Source organism: Caretta caretta, chromosome 12 (genome assembly GCF_965140235.1).
Source record: "Caretta caretta isolate rCarCar2 chromosome 12, rCarCar1.hap1, whole genome shotgun sequence".
Taxonomy (NCBI): Eukaryota; Metazoa; Chordata; order Testudines; family Cheloniidae; genus Caretta; species Caretta caretta.
This window is the reverse complement of record NC_134217.1, coordinates 43307270-43320353: the sequence shown is the minus strand read 5'-3', so window position 1 is coordinate 43320353 and position 13084 is coordinate 43307270. Positions and strand designations below refer to the sequence as shown.

General features: G+C 47.2%; 1 protein-coding gene across 16 annotated transcripts in view; it reads right to left on the bottom strand.

Moving 5' to 3' along the window:
- The window catches only part of PMFBP1 (polyamine modulated factor 1 binding protein 1), a 360702-nt gene that overhangs the window by 185419 nt on the left and 162199 nt on the right, over window positions 1–13084 (bottom strand). The gene's annotated exons all lie outside the window — the stretch shown is intronic.

The window sequence follows — 13084 nt, the reverse complement described above, 5'->3', positions numbered from 1 at the left end:
GTAGGGTGTTTTCCTACAGATCTCAGCCCAATAAAGCATTTGTCAAGCCATGCGCCTTGTACTGTCTGCAGAGCTGCCAGCCCCTCCTCTCCAAGGTGAAGATTCAGCAGACTGTCAATCTAACACACCCCTTGAGATTTACAGGTGAGTTTTCCTCTCCCACAGACTTTACACAGGAGGGGAATATGTGGTACTCGATTCACCTCTGTTAAGACTGGCTGGGTATGCAATTTGCATCCCCTAAGCCAGTGGAGGAAGCTGCTCTTCATAGAGCTATTCACAGGGATTCTGCAGGAAAGAGCTTTAACTTACATTCTAGGTTCCACAGACACCTTGCTGGTGGATAATGCCTAGGGGATATGCAGATCTGATGTGTTTCCTGGGCTCCTGGCTGGTGCTGCCCACTTTTGGGACAGCACTGGCTGGCTCTGGGTCCCTAAGCAAAATAATGGGGGTTGCAGGTGCCTTGTGCTATTGCAACCCTCTTCCAGGCAGACTTTCTGCTGCCAGTGCATTGTAGCTGGGTTCTGCCATTAGTTAGCCAGGAGAGAATCCAGCATGCAGGCTATGGCTAGGAAGCATAAGACACACCAGCATCCATTTCCTCTAGTTGTAATAAGGTTGTCCGTGCAGTGAGCAAGTCACAATCAGAGATGCAAATTCCACGTTTGCATTTCCTCCACTTCTCTCTCCTTGTCTCTTGCTCCCACCGCCTGTTCCCAACCCAGGAGTCAAAAATTGGGCAGGACAGTAGTAGGAACTAATCACAGACTTTAAGGTCAGAAGGGACCATTAGGATCGTCTAGTCTGACCTACTGCAGGCCATGAAGTCTCACCCATGCACTCCTGTAACAAACCTCTAACCTGTGTCTGAGCTATTGAAGTCCTCAAATCATTATTTAAAGACTTCGAGGTGCAGAGAATCCTTCAGCAAGTGATCTGTGCCCCACGCTGCAGAGGAAGGCAAAAAACCCCCAGGGCCTTTCTGCCCTGGAGGAAAATTCCTTCCTGACCCCAAATATGGCGATCAGCTAAAGCCTGAGCATGTGGGCAAGACTCACCAGCCAGACACCCAGAAAAGAATTCTCTGTAGTAATCCAGATCCCACCCCATCTAACATCCCATCACAGGCCATCGGGCATATCTACCACTAATAGTTGAAGATCTATTAATTGCCAAAATTAGGCTATCCCATGATATCATCCCTTCCATAAACTTATCAAGCTTAGTCTTTTGCTCCCACTGCTTCCCTTGGAAGACTGTTCCAGAACTTCACTCCTCTGATGGTTAGAAACCTTCATCTAATTTCAAGTCTAAACTTCCTGATGGGCAGTTTATATCCATTTGTTCTTGTGTCCACATTGGTACTGAGCTTAAATAATACTTCTCCCTCCGTGGTATTTATCCCTCTGATATATTTATAGAGAGCAATCATATCTCCTCTCAGCCTTCTTCTGGTTAGGCTAAACAAGCCAAGCTCTTTGAGTCTCCTTTCATAAGACAGGTTTTCCATTCCTCAGATCATCCTAGTAGCCCTTCTCTGTACCTGTTCCAGTTTGAATTCATCTTTCTTAAACATGGGAGACCAGAATATTCCAGAAGAATATACCAGTGCCTTGTATAACAGTACTAACACCTCCTTATCTCTACTGGAAATACCTCGCCTGATGCATCCCAAGACCGCATTAGCTTTTTTCACGGCCATATCACACTGGCGGCTCATAGTCATCCTATGATCGACCAATACCCCAAGGACCTTCTCCTCCTCTGTTACTTCCAAGTGATGCATCCCCAGTTTATAACAAAAATTCTTGTTATTAATCCCTAAATGCATGACCTTGCACTTTTCACTATTAAATTTCACCCTATTACTGGCACCTTAGAGACTAACAAATTTATTTGAGCATAAGCTTTCGTGAGCTACAGCTCACTTCATCTGATGCATTCAGTGGCTTCTTTTCCATGGGTCCAGATGATGAAGATGTCATCAATGTAGCGCAAGTAGAGTAGGGGCATTAGGGGATGAGAGCTGTACCCACCTGCTGAAGTGAAGAAACAGACTGACAGAGCCAGAAGAGTACCCAGAAGTCACCTACTACAGGACAGGCCCAAAAAGAAAATAACAGAACGCCACTAGCCATCACCTTCAGCCCCCAACTAAAACCTCTCCAATGCATCATCAAGGATTTACAACCTATCCGGAAGGACGACCCATCACTCTCACAGATCTTGGGAGACAGGCCAGTCCTTGCTTACAGACAGCCCCCAACCTGAAGCAAATCCTCACCAGCAACCACACACACCACACAACAGAACCACTAACCCAGGAACCTATCCTTGCAACAAAGCCCGTTGCCAACTGTATCCACATATCTATTCAGGGACACCATCATAGGGCCTAATCACATCAGCCACACTATCAGAGGCTCGTTCATCTGCACATCTACCAACGTGATATATGCCATCATATGCCAGCAATGCCCCTCTGCCATGTACATTGGCCAAACTGGACAGTCTCTACGTAAAAGAATAAATGGACACAAATCAGACGTCAAGAATTATAACATTCAAAAACCAGTCGGAGAACACTTCAATCTCTCTGGTCACTCGATTAGAGACCTAAAAGTGGTAATTCTTCAACAAAAAAACTTCAAAAACAGACTCCAACGAGAGACTTCTGAATTGGAATTAATTTGCAAACTGGATACAATTAACTTAGTCTTGAATAGAGACCGGGAGTGGATGGGTCATTACACAAAGTAAAACTACTTCCTCATGTTTATCCCCACCCCCCACTGTTCCTCAGACGTTCCTGTCAACTGCTGGAAATGGCCCACCTTGATTATCACTACAAAAGGTCCCCCCCCACCCCCGCGCTCTCCTGCTGGTAATAGCTCACCTTACCTGATCACTCTGGTTACAGTGTGTATGGTAACAGCCATTGTTTCATGTTCTCTATGTATATAAATCTACCCACTGTATTTTTCACTGAATGCATCCGATGAAGTGAGCTGTAGCTCACGAAAGCTTACGCTCAAATAAATTGGTTAGTCTCTAAGGTGCCACAAGTCCGCCTTTTCTTTTTGCAAATACAGACTGACATGGCTGCTACTCTGAAACCATCCTATTACTATTACTCCAGTTTATAAGGTCATCCAGATCTTCCTGTATGATATCCCATCCTTCTCTGTATTGGCAATACCTCCCAGCTTTGTGCCATCTGCAAACTTTATTAGCACTCCCCCACTTTTTGTGCCAAGGTCAGTAATAAAAAGATGAAATAAGATCGGTCCCAAAACCGATCCCTGAGGAACTCCATTGATAACCTCCTTCCAGCCTGACAGTTCACCTTTTAGTGTGACCCGTTGTAGTCTCCCCTTTAACCAGTTCCTTATCCACCTTTCAATTTTCATATTGATCCCCATCTTTTCCAATTTAGCTAATAATTCCCCATGTGGAACCGTATCAAATGCCTTACTGAAATAGAGGTAAATTAGATCCACTGCATTTCCTTTGTCTAAAAAACCTGTTACCTTCTCAAAGAAGGAGATCAGGTTGGTTTGACACACTCTACCTTTTGTAAAGCCATGTTGTATTTTGTCCCAATTACCATTGACCTCAATGTCCTTAACTACTTTCTCCTTCAAAATTTTTTCCAAGACCTTGCCTACTACAGATGTCAAACTATCAGAGCTGTAGTTACCCGGATCACTTTTTTTTCCCTTTCTTAAAAATAGGAACTATGTTAGCGATTCTCCAATCATACGGTACAACCCCAGAGTTTACAGATTCATTAAAATTTTTTGCTAATGGGCTTGCAATTTCATGTGCCAATTCCTTTAATATTCCTGGATGAAAATTATCTGGGCCTCCCGATTTAGTACCATTAAGCTGTTTGAGTTTTGCTTCTATCTCGGACGTGTTAATATCTACCTCCGTACCCTCATTCCCATTTGTCATCCTAATATTATCCCTAAGCTCCTCATTTGCCTCACTAAAGACTGAGACAAAGTAATTGTTTAGATATTGGGCCATGCCTAGATTATCCTTAACCTCCACTCCATCCTCAGTGTTTAGCAGTTCCACCTCTTCTTTCTTTGTTTTCTTCTAATATATATGGCTATCGAACCTTTTACTGTTGGTTTTAATTCCCTTTGCAAGGTCCAACTCTACATGGATTTTGGCCTTTCTCCCTTTATCCCTACATGTTCTGACCTCAATAAGGTAGCTTTCCTTGCTGATCTCTCCCATCTTCCACTACTTGTAGGCTTTCTGCTTTTTCTTAATAACCTCTCTAAGATGCTTGCTCATCCAGCTTGGTCTACAACTCCTGACTATGAATTTACCCCCTTTCTTCGGGTGCAGGCTTCTGATAGTTTCTGCAAGTTTGACTTGAAGGAATTCCAGGCCTCCTCCACCTTTAGATCCACAAGTTCTTCAGTCCAATCCACTTCCCTAACTAATTTCTTTAATTTTTTTAAATTTGCTCTTTTGAAATCAAAAACCCTAGTCACAGATCTATTTTTGTTTATCCTTCCATTTAGTTTGAACTGAATTAGCTCATGATCGCTCGAACCAAGGTTGTCCCCTACAACCATTACTTCTATGAGGTCCTCACTACTCACCAAAACCAAATCTAAAATGGCATCCCCTCTTGTCAGTTCAGCAGCTCCTTGGTGAAGGAATCCATCAGCTATCGCATCCAGGAAAATCTGAGCCCTTTTATTATTACTAGCACTTGTCCTCCAGTCTATATCTGGGAAGTTAAAATCTCCCATGATCATGCAATTTCCGTTAGTATTTACTTCATTAAAAACATTAAAGAGGGCTCTATCCATATCCAAATCAGATCCCAGCGGTATAGCATACCCCAAGCACTATCCCAGGGCAGGCTCTAGGAGCTTTCTTCCCCAATGTGATTTTTGCCCAGACGGACTCTGTCATATCCATTCCATCGCTTCTTATTTCTTTACAGTCTACCTCATCACTGATCTACAATGCTACTCTACCACCTTTGCCTTTATTTCTGTCTTCCCTAAACAGCACATACCCTTCAATACTTATAGTCTAGTCATGACTACTACTCCACCATGTTTCTGTTATCCCTAGAATATCTGGTTTCACTTCCTGCACCAGTAGCTCTAGTTCCTCCATTTTGTTACCTAGGCTCCTCGCATTGGTGTACAAACAGTGAACATAGAGGAGATACAAAAAGCAAACTACAGCAAAAATCAACGATTTAATAATCAGCAAGCCTTTGTGTGTGCGGGGGGGAGAGGGGGGAAGGGAGCCTGTTTGTAACAAACATCGCTGTCACCACTGCTGCGGTAAAAATGACAAGGGAACAACATACAATAACAAAATGGGAGCAAATGAAAATCACCTTGCAGGCTTATATGTGCATGAGCTCACACACACAAAACCACCACAAACAGAACTCAGCTCTGCCTACTGGGAATGCCAACCCTCAGGCTAACCCTAAAGCAAGTATTAACCTACTTATTGCACCCTTAGGCAATTTGCAGGGCCAGGAAACTGAGCATTTGGGGAACAGACTGGTCAGATCTCAGCATTTAACTACAATATCCTGTGATCATCTGAGGAAAATGACAAGAGCTATTTACCGTATTAGGAACATTTTTCAGCCATTTCCTTGATGTGGCTGGAGAAAAGGTCATTTTGTTTAACAAGAAGTGCCAGTGTTTTTAACAGAACAATTGCTGTTGCAGGATTAGAACCTTCAACGAGCTTCTCTTCCTCCAACATATAGGAAATAAATGTGCAGCAAATCAAGAGCTTAGTTGTATCATCTACATTCAGATCACTGTTCTGGCCCATCTCAGAGCATATGGTACAAAACAGAACCACTACCATTGGCCCCGCTGACTGAACACTATCAACCAGAGCGGTGCAGACTCATGAGATTGTGAACTAAGGCAGTTTACGCTAAAGACTCTGCATTCTTGGGAACAGAGAAGGTGAGCAGCAGAAGAGAGGATTGCAGGAGCCTACAATTTCTATGAAGCTGGGCTCAGATGTGGGTATGGTCACGCAGAAATGAGTCTGATGCATTCAACCTAGTCAGTCAGTCAACACTGCTTCTTCAAATTCCAGTGACATCCCACAAACAGTCTCCTGATCTCCCTTTCTTCTCACTTAGCTCAGTAAACCTGCTAGTTCCCTTGCTTGTCACCTTTAATCCTGAGGAGCAATCTTCATTGTTTCTGTTCAGCCACATGACACTCCGTGGTATCAGACCTCAACCCAGAATTCTCATTGCCAACAGTCATGGTGGTTTCTTTGAAATCCCGGGGCTAAGGACTCTGGGCAGATTTAAGATATATAAGTGCCAACATTCACAGTTCTAGTTCTCCCACTAAGGGAGAAGAACCAGCAAACATACAGTGTGAGAAAGGGCAGGGACACATAGACAGACAGGTGAAAAAAGAGGGAGAGAAAGGGGTCGCTGAAGGACAACATGCCCAAAACTACACAGCTGGATTCTAAAACATGAGCCATGAGGGGGTTTCCCCCCTGAATTTATTAAATGTAAAAATAAAAATGTTTAGAGAATTTACATTCAGAATCTCTTCTTAAAAAGCTGTAATAAACAGTCTAAACTTAGAAAAGGAACAGCAGGTTGTAATGAATAAATCCACCACTTCAGTTATAATTGAAACAAATCCTACTGGGAGTTTGATCCCACAAAATCTCAGCTTGATTTTCAATTACAGAAGCAATTTCCTTAGCTGGGTGCATTTTACAGTCCTTAGGTATTTAACTACCCATTGCACTCACCAATCAGAAAGTAGCCCGAGCACTGGGAACATCCTGCTCTGTTCCTCCTTAGGTACTACTTACATGAAAACTGCTCACTTCCTGGTATTTGTAAGCCAAGCTGTTTTTCCTGTTTTTCCACCATTTATATTTTCAGTGCCCTACAACTGAGCAGCTTGCTTCTATTAAAGCCTGCAGTAGGTTTTAATCTATTTAGCTGGGATTAATGAGAGATTTGTTAAAGATTTAAAGATTTCACACACTTTGCCTGATATCTGTAGAGAACAACAGTTGTAAGCAATCAGTGTCAGGCAGACAAGCCATTTCTAACTGCAGGCACCTTTGTCAGGTGTGGCCCACAGTGTTCCCTTGAATTTTTCCCCACATCACCTCCATATTGGTGCACATAACAAAATTAATGTGGCAGAGCGGGGCTGAGGGATTTGAAGTGCGGGACAGGGCTCAGGGCTGGGGCAAAGGGTTGGGGTGCAGGGGGGTGAGGGCTCTGGTATGGGGCCAGGGATGAGGGGCTCAGGGCTAGAGAAGAGGGATTCAGGTGCATAGGGGTGAGGGCTCCAGCTGCGGGCTCAGGGCCGGGGGAGGGGTGCCTGTCCCCTAGCCGCTGCAGGTCTGGGGTTGGGCTGGGTTAGGGCCCTGGGGCTGGTCTGGGGCTGGTCTGGGGCCTGCGCGGCGCTTAATAGGCAGCTGTGCGGCTGCGCAACTTAGAGGGAACTTAGGGGATTTGCTGCCTGAGGAACCCAAGAAGGAGTTCCAAGCAATCCTAGAGGACGGCAAAGCGGTATCCAGAGCGGCCCTCCAGGCGGCCTCAGACGCAGCAGACTCTGCGGCCAGAACCCTGGCTTCGGCCATCTCGATGAGGAGGGCTGCAGTGGCTGGGCCTGTCGATGGAAGTCCAACAGTCAATACAGGACCTCCCATTTGATGGCTAAGCTCTATTTGTTGAACAAACAGACACAAAACTGCACGGGCTCAAGGATTCCTGGGCGACCTTATGGACCCTGGGCCTCTGCATCTTGAGTCCAGCGAGAAAGCCGGCAAGGTCACCAGACAGCGCCCTCTGCCCAGTCGAGCTCCATCCACAACCAACAGGATGGTAAGCAGGCATTTTGAGGGTGTGCCCGAGGGTGACCTACCAGCCTGTTCCCCGGATCCTGCTTCCCTGTGTTTCTCCTACAGCCTGTCTCCTTTCCTCCCTGCATGGGCCTCTATAACTTTGGACGGCTGGGTCCTGAACACCGTGACGCAGGGTTATACCCTTCAGTTTCTTTCCGTTCCCCCCCTTCTACCTCCCTTCCCTGTCCCTCTTTAGGGACCCTTCTCACGAGTAACTGCTCGCCCAGGAGGTTCAGAGCCTTCTGCAAGTGGGGGCCGTGGAGGAAGTCCCTCAGGAGTACAGGGGCAAGGATTCTACTCCGGGTACTTTCTGATCCCCAAAGCCAAGGGGTGTCTGAGACCCATTCTGGACCTGTGAGACCTCAACAAGTATCTCAAGAAGTTGAAGCTCTGCATGGTCTCCCTGCCCTCCATCATTCCCACCCTGGATCCGGCCTGGTGGTTGGCCACCCACAGCTGGAGGCTTGAGGACAAATAAATCTTTCTTCGGAACAAACTGAGCCTCCTCGAGCCTTTATTTTTCGGGGTGGTGCCTGGCTGGCCTTGCCTTTCCCATTCATTAATGGCCAAGACCACCAGGGAGCTCGGGCAGAGTGCGTGTAAAGGTACTCAACCTTTAGCAGGCACAAGGTACTTGCGTTCTGCCCTTTCTTAGCAGCTTCTGATGGGCCTTAGCATCATCCTGTGGGACTGGATGAGGGGCCTTGTAATCGCTTCGTCAGGTGAGGATGAGGAGGAAGCCGGCACCGGAGGATCTGCCGCCTCTGAAGGCTGCTCGGCTGGTTCCTCCATGGGAGCAGGGTGGAGCTGAGGGGTCTTTTCCACAGAGCTCTCTGTGTCGGGGGGCGGGTGGGAGACCGTGGCTGATGGTTTATCTGAGGCCTCTGAGGCTGACCTGGGCCCTTGCGAGGGCTGTGGGAACCCCCAAGGGTTCCAAAGGTTCCAGGGGGTAGGCCACTGGCCCGGCGGACACAATGCAAAGGGCAGTGCCGCTGGCAGAGTGCGTACCTCCAGTGCAGGACCCTGGCATGCAGGAATAGACTCCTGCTCAGTGCTGGAGTCCCAAGAGGAGGGATCGTGTCTCAGAGACCAGGATGGTGCTGACCATTCGCGATGATGCCAATCCCGGCTTTGCGACAGGAATCTGTCAGAGGGCGATGAATCCCCATGCCAAGCTCCCGGAGACCAATGGCATTCAGCGGAATTGCGACAGCAGCCCAGCGATCGACGCCTCACGCTTCTTGAGCGGTGCCAGTCCATCGAGCGGGAATGGGAGCGAGTCAACCAGTGAGGTGTGGAGCGTTGACCCAACCGTGGCAACCTGTACCAGGGCTCTGGCGACCGGCGGCAAGGCTCTTGGGACCGTTGGCCTGTGTCCCTGGAGTGGTGCCGCACACCAGGGGAGCAGGTAGGCCAGTCCTGATATCGGGACTGCAGGGACAGGTGCACCTCCATGGGCCTGCACCAAATCACCTGCAGTTTGCACCTCAAGCCCAGCGAGCGATGCCCTGAATCCGGTGCCCTCTGGGCCGGCCTCCTTACGTCTGAGGCCTGGCAGCTCCGTGCGGGCGAGCGCTGGCAGGACACTCCCTGAGGTGGGGAGTGGTGCTGCACAGATGGGGACTGCTGGAAAGGTCACCGGGAGGGTCTGCCCTTAGAATGGGGCACCGCCATGGCTGGCACCTGCAGGGCCTCAGGTGTCAATGGCACGTCCAGGTGCCGGAGGCCCGAGCTGTCCATAGGCTGAGTCCTGTCCGGGACTAACTAACGAACTACACTAAGGGAAACTAATAACTTAACTATATACAGGCAAAAGTTCGTATCAACGGACTAAGAGCGAGAAAGCTTGCCGAAGCAAGATGTTCCAGCACCGTCACTGGTGGTAAGAAGGAACTGAGGGTGGGGGAGCCGGCGGCGCCCCTTATACTCTGCCATACAGAGCCACTTCAGAGGGCACCGGAGCCGACCCCCTACGAGCACTGCTGAGGGAAAATCTTGGGGCACTGGTGCATGTGGCAAGCGCACACACCTACAATGGCATGGACATGAGCAAGCAGTCAGAAAAGAATGAATATTGTTTGCTTCTCCCAGTTTACTAAGTGATCCAGATCACTCTGCATCTGTGACTGGTCTTCGACATTATTTACACACATCCAATTTTTGTGTCATCTGTAAAGTTTATCAGTGATGATTTTGTTTTCTTTCAGGTCATTGATAAAAACATTAAATAGCATAGGGCAAGAACCAATCCCTGCAGGACCCCACTGTAAACACACCCTCTCAATGACAATTCCTTGTATACAATTACAATTTGAGACCTATCAGTTAGCCAGTTTTTAATCCATTTAATGTGTGCCATGTAATTTTATATTTTTCTAGTTTTATAATCAAAATGTTGTGCAGTACCAAGAGAAGTCTAAGTATATTCCTCGACGCTATTACCTTTATCCATGAAACTTGTAATCTCATTAAAAAAAGATATCAAGTTAGTTTGACAAGATTTATTTTCCATAAACTCATGTTGGTTTGCATTTATTATATTACCCTCTTAATTCTTTATTAATTGAGTCCTGCATCAGCCTGGGATCAATATCAGGCTGACAGGCCTATAATTATTCAGGTTGTCCCATCCACCCTTTTAAAAAATTGGCATAACATTAGCTTTCTTCCAGTCTTCTGGAGTTCTTCCCATGGATCCACTATCCCACCCACGGGTTGTAGAGACAATTGCCGCAGGCCTGCCATCAGCCCTGAATAGGCCATACACCATGCCTCCTGTGGGCCCACTCTCCCCCTGGCAGCCTGTAGCAATGCCTCTCATAGGTCGGCCATCCCCCCAACAGGCTGTAGTGCTGAAGCCTCTCATGGGCCCCAGCCCTCCACCACAACTTAGTGATGCCTCCCACAGATCTGCTGTCCCCCTCTTCCCCGACACTTCTCAGTGATGTCTCCCATGGGCCTCCATACTGCCGCAATACCTCCCACAGATGCTTTGCTCTTGGACAACAGGACAAGGGAACTCTTCCATTATTATCAGTAATTCTGTAAGAACCCACCTGTCCTACGGACACCTGGTGAGTTCCATCCAAGGCTACAGATAGTTCTGCCTGGTAACTTCTTTAAAAGGGTCAGTCTAGCTCTTCAAATGTAAGAGCATCACCTCCACAACCACCTGTGCTTACTATTAGAGCAGATGTCCTGTTAGTCCAATCCCAGTTTCACACACCAGCATCTACCACCTGGTTTGTTTGTCATGGTACAGCATGACAAAAGTATTTTAAAATTAGGAATACTCAAAGAGAGAGAGACCAGAGTAGTGTCTCAGCTCAGAAAGGCAGGGCTTTGAATCGTTGCATGACATAGTGACTGAGAGCATGACAACGACTCCAAGTGGCTGCCTGGGAGAGCTCAGGAAGCTGGAGTGACCTCAGGCTGGCTCCCGTGAATGCCAGGATTCTTTCTCAGCTCAGAAAGGCAGGGCTTTGAATCGTTGCATGACATAGTGACTGAGAGCATGACAACGACTCCAAGTGGCTGCCTGGGAGAGCTCAGGAAGCTGGAGTGACCTCAGGCTGGCTCCCGTGAATGCCAGGATTCTGACTGAATGCCTTTTATTTGCCTCTCCAGCCAGAGTCATGCCATGGATCACCAAAGAGGAATACTCCACAGGTCTGTATCACTCACAGGGACCCAAACTGCTAGCCGGGTTTGGGCAGGGAATGAAAAAGAGAAGCAGGGTTTGCTTTTGTTACAGAAATTGCACAATTATTTTTGGAGCAGGCACACTGGCAACAACTTTGCCTCGGCCCACGCCCATGCTGCTACAACCCTGTGCTACTGGCAAAGCTGGACATTTCTGCTAAGCCTCCCTTCTTCTAAAACACCCTCGTTTTCAAAATGTGAAATGTTTCAAGCCTGTTGTCTCCAGTGTGTCCTTTGATGTAGGCTGGGCCTTAGAGGTGAGGTTTAAATCTGAGGCAGCTGGGCAATGTGGGGATAGTGGCAAATTTCAAAATGCAGGTTGGTATGGGCAGTTCATTTAGAGTAGACAGACAGACTTGCTGATCCTGCTGCATTTATCAGTGACTTTCAGCACAAGCCCACCTACACAATGCGGCAGGAATCATGGGAGGTGCACTGAGCTGGTATCAGGAATTCCCTAGGGCAGATACCAGAGTTATCATGAGAAATTATTCTTCCTCCCCAAAAGCTTCAGTGTGCCAAGTCCCACCAGGCTCAGTTTTATTCCCCCTCCTATTCAACAGCTCTGCCAGGCTGCTCAGGGAGAACATATAACGCCAATTTTCAGAGTAACAGCCGTGTTAGTCTGTATTCGCAAAAAGAAAAGGAGGACTTGGGGCACCTTAGAGACTAACCAATTTATTTGAGCATAAGCTTTCGTGAGCTACAGCTCACTTCATCAGATGCATACTGTGGAAACTGCAGAAGACATTATATACACAGAGACCATGAAACAATACCTCCTCCCACCCCACTGTCCTGCTGGTAATAGCTTATCTAAAGTGATCACTCTCCTTACAATGTGTATGATAATCAAGTTGGGCCATTTCCAGCACAAATCCAGGTTTTCTCACCCTCCGCCCCGCACACACAAATTCACTCTCCTGATGGTAATAGCCCATCCAAAGTGACCACTCTCTTTACAATCAAGGTGGGCCATTTCCAGATGGATTATCATACACATTGTAAAGAGAGTGGTCACTTTGGATGGGCTATTACCAGCAGGAGAGTGAGTTTGTGTGTGGGGGGCGGAGGGTGAGAAAACCTGGATTTGTGATGGAAATGGCCCAACTTGATTATCATACACATTGTAAGGAGAGTGATCACTTTAGATAAGCTATTACCAGCAGGAGAGTGGGGTGGGAGGAGGTATTGTTTCATGGTCTCTGTGTATATATAAAGTCTGCTGCAGTTTCCACGGTAAACATCTGATGAAGTGAGCTGTAGCTCACGAAAGCTCATGCTCAAATAAATTGGTTAGTCTCTAAGGTGCCACAAGTCCTCCTTTTCTTTTTGCATATAACGCCATGTGCTCAAACATTCACTGTATGACATCCTGCTGCACAATTCCTTGTATGGAGTGGATGGTACTGTCAGCAAGGCCACCCAGTGACCTCAGGAAGCAAACTGCTGACTCAAGAGTAACTTGGTG